Source organism: Corvus kubaryi, unplaced genomic scaffold (genome assembly GCF_017639235.1).
Source record: "Corvus kubaryi isolate FWS band 111438036 unplaced genomic scaffold, C.kubaryi_AGA036_p1.0 37260, whole genome shotgun sequence".
NCBI classification, from domain to species: domain Eukaryota; kingdom Metazoa; phylum Chordata; class Aves; order Passeriformes; family Corvidae; genus Corvus; species Corvus kubaryi.
In genome coordinates this window covers 8138392-8151162 of record NW_024581077.1, presented here as the reverse complement: position 1 = coordinate 8151162, position 12771 = coordinate 8138392, and the positions used below count along the sequence as shown (strand labels likewise).

Sequence of the window (12771 nt, the reverse complement as noted above, 5' to 3'; positions counted from 1 at the left end):
GAAATGTGCAAATGAAAATCGAAAGTCTCCTTGCCAGAGCTCAACAAGAGTTTGGAGTACAGCTGCAATCACCATAAATGTGATTGTCAGCACATTGCCATAAGATACTTGAGGAGACAGCACTGACTACCCAATTGCACAAGACAACTCACTTGGGTTCTTCCCACCAGTGTCCTAAACCCAGGATTCTTTCAACTTCAGGCTTTGCCTCCCTCAATCCTTCAGGCCAAGTGAATTTAATTAAGACTGAAATTAAAGGACACCAAATATAGGAGAGTTCACAGAACCCTCTGCTCTCTAGGATTTGCATTGATCCCTGTTCCCTAGCACAGAGTCTCAAAATTTTGATCTAAGTTGCCTTCAAACCTGCTGACAGGGTGTGACATTTCAGCGCTCTGTTCAGTGTACCACCTCATCCTTCCTTTTCAGCCCTTCCTCCCAGGGGAGGGCTGCGCACTTCCTCTCCCTTAGCCTAGTGCCTTCTCAAGGCTCCTGCCTTCCCACCCATTCCCCCCAAGCTCCTTCTCCAGTCTATCCCTGCCTCCTGCCCAGACATGCCACACACGGATAATGCAGCCCCTGTGGTCCTATGCCCGCGTGAGGCTGATAAATTCCATCATACCGTCACTATGAGCTTACACAGACCAGTCCAAGACTTGTAAACCAGTGAGGATGGCCCAGGACAAAGGCAGCTCAACTTGAGCAATATCAGAGCAGAAACTAAAGCCCAGTTAACACAGTTCAGCTGATTCTAGAGACATACAGTGACCTGGCCTCAAAAATATCATCAGCTTTTCACTAGTTAATGCAGTTTGTTTCCCCTTTTGCACTTGCAACAGGGATCACGGAAATAAACACCCAGCTATTAGTCACTTGCAGCTCCAGAAATATCAGGCGTTAGAACAGCATGACAGCGTTTGCATTACAAAGGAGAACTCTGACAGCAAAAGGGAAAAGTGCTTTCAAAACAACTTTAATAAGTTTTCCTGCTTTACCTTTTGAAACAAAGATCAACACAAACTTCAAATCTTTTAAACTTATGTTACTACTTCAGTGTTATTGTAGTAATGCAATGTCATATTCACATCACTGTAAAGAAATGCTAAGCTTAATTAATACCTTTGTCCACTTAAAGGCTTACTGGAGCATATGTTTATGATTTAGTCTGCCCCATCTGCCTGGAGCTATCCCTACAACATGCCTGTCTGTTTTACACTCTTGATTTTAAAAGCTGTTCAACAATAAAATTTTTTCACCCCTCCTCAACAGGCAGTCTAACAGACCAATACATCCCACTGGCATCAAAACACAGCTCATTACTTACTCAGGATCCTACATGTCCTATCTCTTCTTTCTTCCATGTGAAGCACAGTCAGATGTCTCCTTTCTTACTGGGCTTGCAGACAGTAACAGCTTGCAGCAGCTGGGCTTTGCCCAAGGATCATGCCTCATTCTACAAACTCAAGCCCTCAAGGTTTATTTTTTGACAGCAATGAATGCAAGTGTTTGGAATATCATCAGAAAACAGACGGAAAGGTGAGGTAGGGCTTGAAAGACATTTAAGCAACAGTGCTGTCCAGCTGTATTAACACTTAACTCACAGAGACACATCACTTTCCCAGAACACCTGTGCAATGAGGAAAGCATCCAGCATCTTTCACTGGAGAACAACGTCCTGCCTCATGACAAACACACTGCAGAAAACATGTCACTGAACCACAGAAAGTGACCCACAAGACATATTTGATGGGGTTTTTCCTAGGAAACACAGCACTGACATTCAGCAATGCATGTTTCACAGGAGGGAGGCTAAAAGGAGCTGCAGAAACAGCCTCTGGAAGTCAGTTTTAGGAGATCAGGAGAGATGAATAGGAAGTGCAGAGCGCACTAGTGACACCTCTTTAGTCTCCAATAGAGCATCTTGTTACACCTCAGTAAAATACACAAAGGTTTGTATCTTCCCAATGAGTACTTCTCCTCAAAATTAAATTCTAACATCATCACACTGAGTGAAGAGATGGCACTTCCTCAGCACATCCCTACTTTTCCACAATTTCACTGCCATGTAGAGAGGAAAAGACAAATATTTATTTCTGATCCACTCACATTCTCTGGGTATTGCTAAGGTGGCCTCACCACGACCTCAATCCTAAGGTCTGTTAACAACCACAGCACAAATGGGGAGATGATCTGCTGGTCCTGGAAAGTTTATTCTATTTTCTAGAGAGTCAAAGAAGGCAGCTCTCAGATAAAGAGCTATTCCCTGGTCATACACTGTCTTTCCTCAAGCTCAGCACCATGCTTTACTGTCATTACACTTCCTGCATGAAATTTGAAAGAACATGGTTTGTTCTATTCCAGAACACATCTTTAAGTGATGTTACACTAAAAAGGCACTTTTTACTTTGACAATCACTAAAGGAAAACAAGTCTACAAATACAAAGTATTCCACTACCCACATACACACCTTTCCAGCATAAGCTCCTAGCATAGTGAGGAAAGTGTTTAATTTAATTTCATTCAGCATCTTAGCAACACATCAGCATCTTAAAACCTTCCTTCATTTCTTCATCTGGGGTATTTACAAGTATTGTCATAGTTTTACACACCTCCTTCCTTCTCAGACCAAATGGCTGCCTGATCTCAGGATCAGAGAATTCATGTTGGAGCAGGCCTGGGGGTGTTCCATCATGCTCTACCTTACACAGGGCCAGCTAGGAGGTCCCAACAGGACTTTATCTGCTTTGGCCTTGGAAACCTGTGAGGACAGACATTGCACAACCCCTCTGAGTAACATGTTCCAACATCTGATTGTCCTCATTGCAAGAAATGACATCGATCTTGAACCTCATTTCAACTTTCCTTTGCTGTCCCTCATGCAGCCACCACATACCAAACTGTAGAAGCTCTGTCTTCTGGAGAACCTCCTCTAAAGTACCAGAAGGTCTCTACAGGTCCCATCAAAGTTTTCTCCAGGCTGAACAAGCCTAGTTCCCTCAGCATATGATCCTCATGCTGTACCAGGGCTCTGAGAGCACTGAACAGCTTTTAAATGCTCTCTTAGCCTTACATCCATCCTCACTCTCTGCTTAAGGCACCAGGGACCCCATTTTAGCTCTGGCTGAGGCCTTCAGTGCCTGCCCCACCTGTGTCATAGCTGTGCCTGCCTCCAGCCATGTGTGTGAATCCTGGTCCTGGACCCTGTTGATGCAGATCCTGACCTGAGAAAATCACTTCCTTGGGTACTGGCTGCAGTCTTATTAAAACAGCCCTGAGTATTGTCAGCTGCCTTCACTTCCAGGGCACAACACTGGCTCGAGCTCAGCTTCTTTAAAGCATTCTCATCTCTTTTTGTCATGCATCAATAAATCTAGTGACATTCAACGTAGGAAACTAACGGGGCATCAGTCACTTGCAAACAGCACAACCCTGAAACATGACAAAAGGGAGAAACTGAGACAAGTTTTCAATTGTAAAACCCAAGTACCTCGGGAATATTAACATACTACTTCTAAAACAAGCACTCACTTCTGCTCCATACCAGCTCTCTCAGAATAATACCAAGACAAAGTCTCAGATTCTGTAGTGCAAACTTGCCAGTTTCACATGTGACACAAATGTGAAAGTAACTCCTCCAATCAGTGCTGCTACCTCAGTGTTGGTTTTCTATTTTAATCTGTGCTCTTCCTGTGTTTCACTTTTCTATTGCAGTTTTTTAGTCTGTGTGTTTGGGGAGACAGGGGTTAAACACTAAAAATATACAGTTGTGATGGAAATACCCTCATGGACAGGCTGAGGTTTGGCATGCTTTGGAAGAAAATAACTTAAAATAGCACAGAAAGCAAAGACTGTGGGATATGCATCTCTGATAGCTACTTTCTGTTAAAATAACCAAAATAACTTAAGATAACACTGACATTCACAGTTAACCCTCTACCCTGCTCAACAGAGATGAACAGGGCCATTCTAACCCCAGAGCTTTGCCTGAATAATGCAAATGACGTTGCATTTGTTATGTTCTGACCCCGAGGTCTTCTTATGCAGCTTTATTAATGACAATTAGGCTTAAAGAAAGTACCCAAAACCAAGTTTGCCACAAGTCTCACAGCCCCATTATACAAAAAGCTTTGCCTGTAGGATTTTTAATATGATCATCACAGGTCTAAAAATATGAAAGGGAAAGATCTGGAGGCAGAAGCTATATTAGCTCCATCAGTTTTCACACTTGGAGCTCAGGCAAAATGAAAAATGGAAGCAAAGGACATAAAACTTTTTCCTTGGTGTTCTCAACATCGCATTGATAATTTATCTTTTGACATTCTAAAAGTTATTGATTGCTAACTCTGAACCCACATTCCATGCCAACACAACTCATATGAATGCACACTTCAGTGGCTGCTATCCTTTGAAATTATACAACCCGGCTACAAAGGAGTCCACTACCAGCTTAACAAACAAACCATTAAAACAATTGGTGGCACCTGTTACTAAGAACTTTGCTACAGGAACATATTAAGTTTTGGCTTCCACAGGCAAACGTTTAGGCCCATCTAGGAATGGGCCAACAGCCCAAACAAACTGTGTGATTTAACTTTCATGGCTGTTCTAGAGAATATTTAACTTTTTCCCAGACATATCCCAGGTGACTTATGCCCAAGTCTTAAAGTAAGTTCAATGCAGTCAGGTAGGAAAATCAGGTGCCCCCATTCCTGTGGTTCAAACCACAGAACTATAGAGAGTAAAAGCACAGAATGAAAGAGTTGATAAAAGGATTAACTACAGAAATGCAGCTCATCCTCATAGCCTAGTTTTTCTCTTAACACAGCATCCCCATATCACAGTTCCTCCCTCCTGCCCATCAGAAATCCCCGGAGCTACAGGCCTTCCCTAGAGGCAGACCTCACAGAGCTCCCACCTCCCACCAGGAGCACGGGGACAGGCGGATATCCAAGATCCAGCAAGAAAAGTTTCCGAAAGCTTTAACAGGAAAAGGCCACGCTGGAGTCAAGTTTTACATAAGAAGGGGAAAGGCAGGAACCGCTGGCACGACCTCGGCGGGCGCTGCCGGGCGGAGCTGTCAGCCCACCGCGGGCTCGCTCCCATCCCGGCCGGAGCGCAGCCTCCCCTCACGCGTGTCCTGCGCGCTCCCAGCCCCTCACACCGCAGCAGCCTCGGGGGTGCGCAAGGCCACAGCAGAGGCAGCCCCCGCCTGCCAGCAGCGCTGTCCCAGCGGTGTGCTCCCCGCTGGCGGGGACAAATCCGTCCCTAGCCGAAGCCATCCGCTCCCGTGCGGGATGGGCACCGCGGGTTCCCCGGCCGAGAGCAGGACCGCGCACGCAGACGCCACTGGGCTCGTCTCATCCCTCTGAACTAACTTTCCTGTTTCCGCAAAAATCACACAGGCACCGGAGGGGGTGGGGGGTTATTGTTTCCAGCAAACACTCCTCACCCCTACGAGCCACCCGCACCCCTCCCGCACCCCCATCCCGCCGGGACCCCGCCGCTCCCCAGCATCTCCAGCGGCCGGGCCGGCATCCCGCGACCCTCGCGACCTCCGCGACGGGCAGCCCCCGGCACCCCCGCCCCGGGCCGCCCCGCTCCTGCCATGTCCCCTCTCCCAGGGCCGGGAATCGCCCGCAGGTCCCCGCCGCCCCTCGCCCCCCGCGGCGCCGGGTCTCACCCGCGCGTCCCTGGGCCGGGCCGGATGGGGACGAGAGCTGGGGGAGCGGCGGAGGTACAGCAGGACACGGCCCCAGCTCCTGCCAGCGGAAACGGGAGGAGGGGCTCGGACCGGCGTTACCGAGCGGGGAGGAGCTGGGGGCGCTGCCCAGGGGAGGCTCCAGCCCCGCGGAGGAGGGAAGGGAGGGATGGAGCAAGGGAGCGTTGCCGGCCCCCTCCTCCAGCGCACGCCACCCGCTCCATCCTGCGCCCGCCGGAGCCCCTTAGGCAGAGCTGTGCCTGGAGCCCGCCCCTCTCCCTTTTTCCCCCGCGGGACCCTCCGGAAGCCCCTGGGGTGGGCGCCAGGAGCATCCCCCGGCGCACCCTCCCGGAGCTGGCGGGATGCGCCGGGGCGGGGGGCACCGACCGTCCCCCCTCAGCTGCCCCCTGCCCCGAGGGAGCCGCGGCGGGACGGCCCCTCCGGGCTCAGGTCGGCGGGGTGGTGCCCGTGCCCGCAGGCGGCCGTGAGCGCAGCCCTGACCGCTGCTGCAGACGGCGAACCCGGGCTCAGATGCTCGGTGGTCCGCAGCCCACCACGACTGCCTGTGTGTTGCTATGGCTTCTAGCATAGGGAGAAAGCATGTCTGAGTGCTCCTCTGAGCGTTCTGCGGTCGCAGCAGGAGTTATAGACAGGTGTGGGTCGGTCTCCTCTCCCAGGTAACAAGTGATAGGACGAGAGGAAACAGCATCAAGCTGTGCCAGGTGAGGTTTAGATCGGACATTAGGAAATATTTCTTCACTGAAAGGGTGTTCAAATATTGGAACGGATTGCTCAGGAAAATGGTGGAGTTACTATTCCTGGAAGTATTCCAAAAATTAGTATATATGGTGCTTAGAGAATTGTTTTAGTGGTGGATGTGGCAGTTCTGGGTTAATGGCTGGACTCTTGGAGGTCTTTTCCAACCTTAATGATTCTTATCTGTGGTGCTGTGTGAGACAGGGCCATAAGGGAATTCCTTTGAGATCACACAGAAAGTCCCCACCTGCCTTCCCCTGGGGGACAGTGGAAGTGCAACAAAAACTTAATGAAGCCAACTTTAAACACTGTCCCCAGCAGAAGAGTTGTCTTAACACAGCTGGGTAACGTTCTGGCATGGACCACTAAGTGAAGTGTTACATGGTGGGGAAACAACCTAGAAGTGGGGCAGAGATGCTTACAGTAGACCAATGCAGCTACGGACATGGGCCTCCTGAGAGGAACTGTATTTTACAGTGTATGAAGAGCAAGTCAAGGCTTTAGCGTAAATGTTTTTGCAGAAGGAAGATCTTATTTCACATTCCTAGGTCGCCTGTGTATTCTCATTTCCTTCTCGGGTGCTGCTGCTGCTGTCATACTTCTCAATTCAAGGGGATGTCCACATCAAATATATTCTCTCATACCTTCCATTGTGTCCTAAGTGGATTTTTATGAACTGCTTGGTTCAACAGACTCGAACCATCCTGGTGGCAGTGCTTCCAGCAACACAACTGTCATTTGCTGCATGTTTGTTTCTCTCCCTCCCAGCTGTTTGTCATTTCTTTATGTACAGAAGTACACAAACATTGCTGTTTACCTTAAAGCAAGCAATGAAGGAAATATGTCTTGCAATGCAGCAGGAGATAAAGAGATCTCTGGAGAGAACTTCTTTTGGTTCTTTGGTTCCAGACGCCAAGAAGAATCCATCTCCTGGATGCTGTAGCTCTAATGCAGTAAATCCCGCTATACCTGAGGACTGAAGGATCTTCTTTTCAGAATTGTTGCCAATCTTTAAATAACTCATAACTTATTTGGAAATAAACAACCACTTCCTGAAAGACAAGTGGCACAGGAAGTCAGCAGACAATGAGGACACATTTGACAGTTTTGGTGGTGGTGTTATTGTTGGTTGGTTGTTTACTCTGAAAGAAGCAGCATGATGTTGTGTTCTTTACCTGTTGCATAAGCACAAGTGGCTTCATACTCAGGTATATGGGATTTCTATTGTTCAAGTCAAAGCAAAAAATAGATATGTGAAATCAAGTCATCATTTTGTGTCTACCTTGGAAAGAAGGTAAAAAGTGCATGGGAAGAAAATAAAACATATATGGGAGCTTTGTATGAGCATGATCATTTAGGGAAGAGCTTGAGGATCACTGTGAAACTGAGGACTGGAGTGGCTGATACTGCAGATACACTTTCTACCAAGGAAACTGCATTTCTCTGCAGGTCTCTTCTCATTTATGCCAGTAAGTTTAGGAAAGTAATCTCAGTTAGACCTGTGTTTCAGCTTCAACTAGCTGTCTTCCACATGCAACCAAATCTAACGTGGGGGCACTCTGATGTTGTCCATACAGTGAGGAACAGAAGGAGTTGCACCTAATCAGCATCTTTTCCCAGGCAACCAGCAACAGGACCAGAGGACACAGTCTTAAGCTGCACCAGGGGAAGTTTAGGCTAGACCTTAGAAAAAAATTCTTCACAGAGTGAGTAGTTCAGCATTGGAATGGGCTGCTCAGGGAGGTGGTGGGGTCACTGTCCCTGGAGGTGTTTAAAAAATACTGGATGTGGCACTTAGTGCCACGGTCTAGTTGATAAGGTGGTGTTAGGTCACAGGTCAAACTTGACAATCTCAAAGGTCTTTTCCAACCTAGTTAATTCTGTGATTCTGTGTACCTGAATCCATGGCATCTGGCCAGCAAACCTAAGGGCTACATGCAGCTTTTGAGAACAGCTTTGAGGCATCTAGAAACAGATGCTTTCCAGTGTGATTGACAGGATGTCAACTGTATTAGCAAATCTGTGGCTTTGGTGCCAGCCACCAATTTCAGATGAAATGATAACATGGCAACAGAGCTGAGTGCTGTGGAGAAATTAAGGAGGTTGAAAATCAAAATCTATGCTTCTCTTTTTGTCAGAAAGAGATCATCCATCTAGACTCTCTAACTTTGCTATATTCAGGTTCTTTGCATCGTTACTGCTGTATTCTGCACCTGAAGGAGATGAGGGCAGTGCTTCTCTTTAATGATGCTCTATTTGTTTTCCTCAGAATGAGCACCACTACTTCTGCATGTCATTTAAGAGGCCAAAAATTGTATGAATCACAGATTTGGAGTCTTGACTAATTGCTGAACCAGCATGTTAAATGCAGGCAAACATAGCTACTAATGTAGTAGATCTGGATCTGGTGTCCAAAAGGATTGGGACTGCACCACAGTCTGTGAGGTTACTGACAAAGCTGTGGTCAAGCTTCTGGCTAGCTTTCCCTTGTAGAGAGTAGCCCTGATCTTGCTGTTTCATTGCAAGCATGCAAGTTGTCTGCTGCCTTCCTGCTTGGTTTTGATATAGACTGTGCTTGCAGGACTGATGAAACAGCATGGCACCCTGGCAGCTTCTTGAAGGCTCAGCATGTGTTGCTCCTCCTCTTCTACAGATCTAGAGCAAGTTTGAAGGTGTTCTCACCTGTCTGAATTAGTTCTTATTCTTTGCTGTGACCACACAAGTTCTTCAACTCCTTCATCTAGTCCAGGATATCAAAGAAGCAAGACAAAAATGAGCTGGGAAATGGGGAAGAAAAGGTCACTAGGAAACCATTGCACCAAAGGCTAAAGCATGTGTGTAACACTCAAGGAAATAAAGATCCTTGGGTCTAGATATTGAAGTAGAAAGAGATTTAAATTCAATCCCTACCTTTGCCTCTAGGCCTACCTACGTGTTTTCTTTGTTGGCAATGTCAGCTTAAGAAGTTCCCACCCCCTCACCACAGATACATGAATGAATTCAAATGAACTTGTCTTACCTGAACTGTTCCTTTTGGCTTTGAAGTGAGGATGAAGGGAGAGCTCCTGTCTTGCCTAGTTCTGTGTTGCTCAGACCCATGGTCTGTTGTGCCTTATCTCAGAAGACTATCAGTAAGTGGAATCATTTATTAATTCAGTTTGACGTGATTCCACAAGCAGATGTAGCTGCACAAATTAGGGCTGATAAACTGAAGCATGTACATTTAAAAAAAAGGGAGTCAGTTAAATGGAAATTTTCTAAGTGCTTTGTTATAAAGAAAACATGGATATATAGATTTTGTCACTTTACCTTCTAATGTCTCAGTGTTGTGGCTGTAAAGTGACCAGGGGAATCAGCTTTTACTGTTTCATCCTTTGATTTTACAGCAAGTTCTTACAAGCTAAGGTTAACAATTCTGATATTTCTGCCCCAACAGAAATTAAGCTTGTAAGACACTGATACCCTCATTTGTTGTTGGTTCTTTAGAGTTCAATTTAGCCTTTCCTCTTGAAACTAGGCTATCTCCTTTTTTACATATGCTGCTATTTTGTGTTTGCTTTGCTTTATTTTTAGCAAAATTGCAGCTGGCTCTTAGTTCTGATGCACTGTCTGGTTTCTTCTGGTGAAATTCCAAGAAAGGAAGCCTTGGGGACAGAGAGCTACAGTCCTTCCAGTCTTTGAAGTATTTTTGCATGGATCTCACCCATTCTGCAAGGGAACAGAAGCCTTTTAGTCCAGATCAAAACTTCCAGTACTTCTTTTGCCTCATAGCTTTAGTAAATCATCTTCATCTGATGGCCTACATAAAAGCAAGCTCTGCCAGAGACATAAATTTTCTTTTCATTTCTCCACTGAGTTTCAAAGGCAGGTAGATGTCTCTTGCTGACCCTGGTTATTGACACCAGGGAGCTGTGAACTCCAAGAGCAAGCACAGAAAGGAATAGTGCCAGAGAAGAGTCTTCCATTGCTATTAAGTTGAAAAAAACCCTGCATGAGTGTCCTCAAATCAACTGTGCAGAGATTTCATCTGTTCCTCAGCCTGTTGGTTTGTGTTTACTACTACCTTGATAACATCTTAAAACTTTGCTTAATGTGGTTTTACTCATGATCAGCTAATGGACTAAGTGGACGGCTCATCTTCTTCAGGGACTGATTTCCATAGGATCTGCTGTTGTGGTGTAACCCTGTGGTGAATGCATGCAAGGCACCAGGCTCATGTTTTCAGGAGAGTGCAAATATACATCACAAGGAATTTTCCATTGCTGAGGACTTTCTCTGCCCTTTCTCTGTTCAGGCTTCATTTCAAAACATTGTTGTCTGCATTGGCCAAAAATACTTTTCCCAAGGGTCAGTCTTTTTTCTCATTAGCGAGGTTTTATTTGATTTGTTGCCTGCTCCATGCATGGTTCAGAGATCAGGAAGGAAATTGCACAGGGCTGAAATAGGCAGGTGCATGCATCAGCAATGGACTGTAGTTGGTGCCATTCATACCTACATGGCCAGCTGGAGGGGCTGGCTGGTTTGCAGAGATTTAGTTAATTCAGTCCTGGGTGGCTTGGTCACCTGGCTGGGACTAGCATTAACACCCGATGGATGGGCAAGGGCAGCCTGTGCTTGCATGGAATTTTTATGTGTAGCACAGAACAGCAGGTATTTCAAGATGCTTTGTTTTCTAGGTGTTTAAAGTACTTGGCTCATCTTTCTCCAAGCTTGACTGATTCTGGTTACCAGGTATGTAGATCTCCTGGAAAGCTGTTGGCATCTGTGCTCTGTATTGCTGTTCGGAGGTCAGTTCTTGAAGGTATTTTTTTGTCTTGGAGAGAGCAGGCAGAGCAGGAACTTGGTGTAGATTTTGCTAAGTAAGTGCAAGCAGAATTTCTGTTCTTGACCATTTTGGCTCCTGCACAGAGAAGGTTACCAGCACTAGCCCGGCAAAGTCCTTAATACTAGCCTCTGAGAATGCAGGGTCTGCAAGATTGGGAGGAAAAAAATATATGGAGCACTTTTCCCATAATAAGAAACTAACCATCCTTCTCCAGCTCTGACTTCATGGCATCGTCTTTGCTATCCTCCTTACCCTTGTCCTTTCCTTCCCATGCTTCAAAGCACAGGGTATGCCTGGTGAAGAATCATCCCTGTCAGGGACCTCCCACGTGCAAATGGAAACGCACACTTTTACAGTTACAACAGATCAACTGGCATGCAATGGCTTAATGAGGAGGTAAGTCAATTAGTCCCCCTTCCACATTAAATTGATTGTCCAGGCCATGGGACTCTGGCTGGCCACCCAATAAATTTCCTGTTCAACAGCTGCCAGAGAGCATCATGCAAACCACCTCTTCCCTCAGAGCAACATGAATGGCTGCATCTTTCCCCCACATCAGCAGCATTGTGGGGACCAAGATTATTGCCTCTCAGTGACTCCTGAACAGACAACCTCAGTTTACAAGTAAAGCAGAGAGGCTGTATTTGATTGCCTTGGAAACACACAATTTGCTGGCCAAATGACATTCTGTGCAATACTTGTGCACCTCACTGTCTGCAGCTAACAGGTGGGACAATTCGACCTCTGTAAACAATTATTTTGCTGGTGCACAAGAGCACAGCCTGGCTCACTGAGCATTAGTAGCAGTGCAGGATCAGAAGCAAAAGCAGCAAGAATTATTTTACTCTGTCATGTCATCAGACTTGATACATAGAGGAAATCTGCTGGGCAAGAAAATATGATTTAACATACCCAATTTTCTAAGCAAAACTTCACTTAAAACACACAAAAAAAGGCTGGTCTCTCACTGTCAGGCAAAGAAGAGAGGGAAAAAGAAATGAGCCACTAACAGAGCAAGGCAGAATGAGCCTGTGACTGCACAACTGCTGATGTGGACAGCTGGACAGGCAGCTGTGCAGGATAGCTGTGCAATTTCTATACAGACACGTGCCCACGTATGTCTAACTGGCACCTATATAAATGTATGGTAACCGTGTCTGTGCATGTGTTGACTTTCACGTGAGTGTATATGAGTGCACACACTCAGACCAGGTGTAGCATGAACATGTTCAACCTGTTCACATGTGGTCAGAGTTGTGGAAGCTGCTGCCATTGCCACTGGCCTACCTGTATGCTCAGGTGCATACACTCCTTTTGTGTGTGTGATCACACCCGGGGTGTGCACTGTGGGAAATGCTTTTCATGGGATGCTGATTCTGGTGAGACCCTTAAGCAGCCATTTGCCTGTTTCCTTGACTCCAAGTGTTTTTCCCATTTGCACAAAACTGGAGATAGAAACTTCACTCTATCAATCACAAACCAGCTCAGAGG

At 46.4% G+C, this 12771-nt stretch overlaps 1 protein-coding gene across 3 annotated transcripts in view; it reads right to left on the bottom strand.

Moving 5' to 3' along the window:
• The window catches only part of TSPAN9 (tetraspanin 9), a 172593-nt gene extending 166805 nt beyond the window's left edge, over positions 1-5788 (bottom strand). The window contains exon 1 of one of the 3 annotated variants that reach the window (XM_042024294.1): positions 5682-5788. The gene's annotated coding sequence lies outside the window, so the exon portion shown is untranslated. The remainder of the gene's footprint in view (positions 1-5681) is intronic. The other 2 variants (XM_042024296.1, XM_042024295.1) reach the window with 2 other exon arrangements.
• Positions 5789-12771: the final 6983 nt, after the last annotated feature.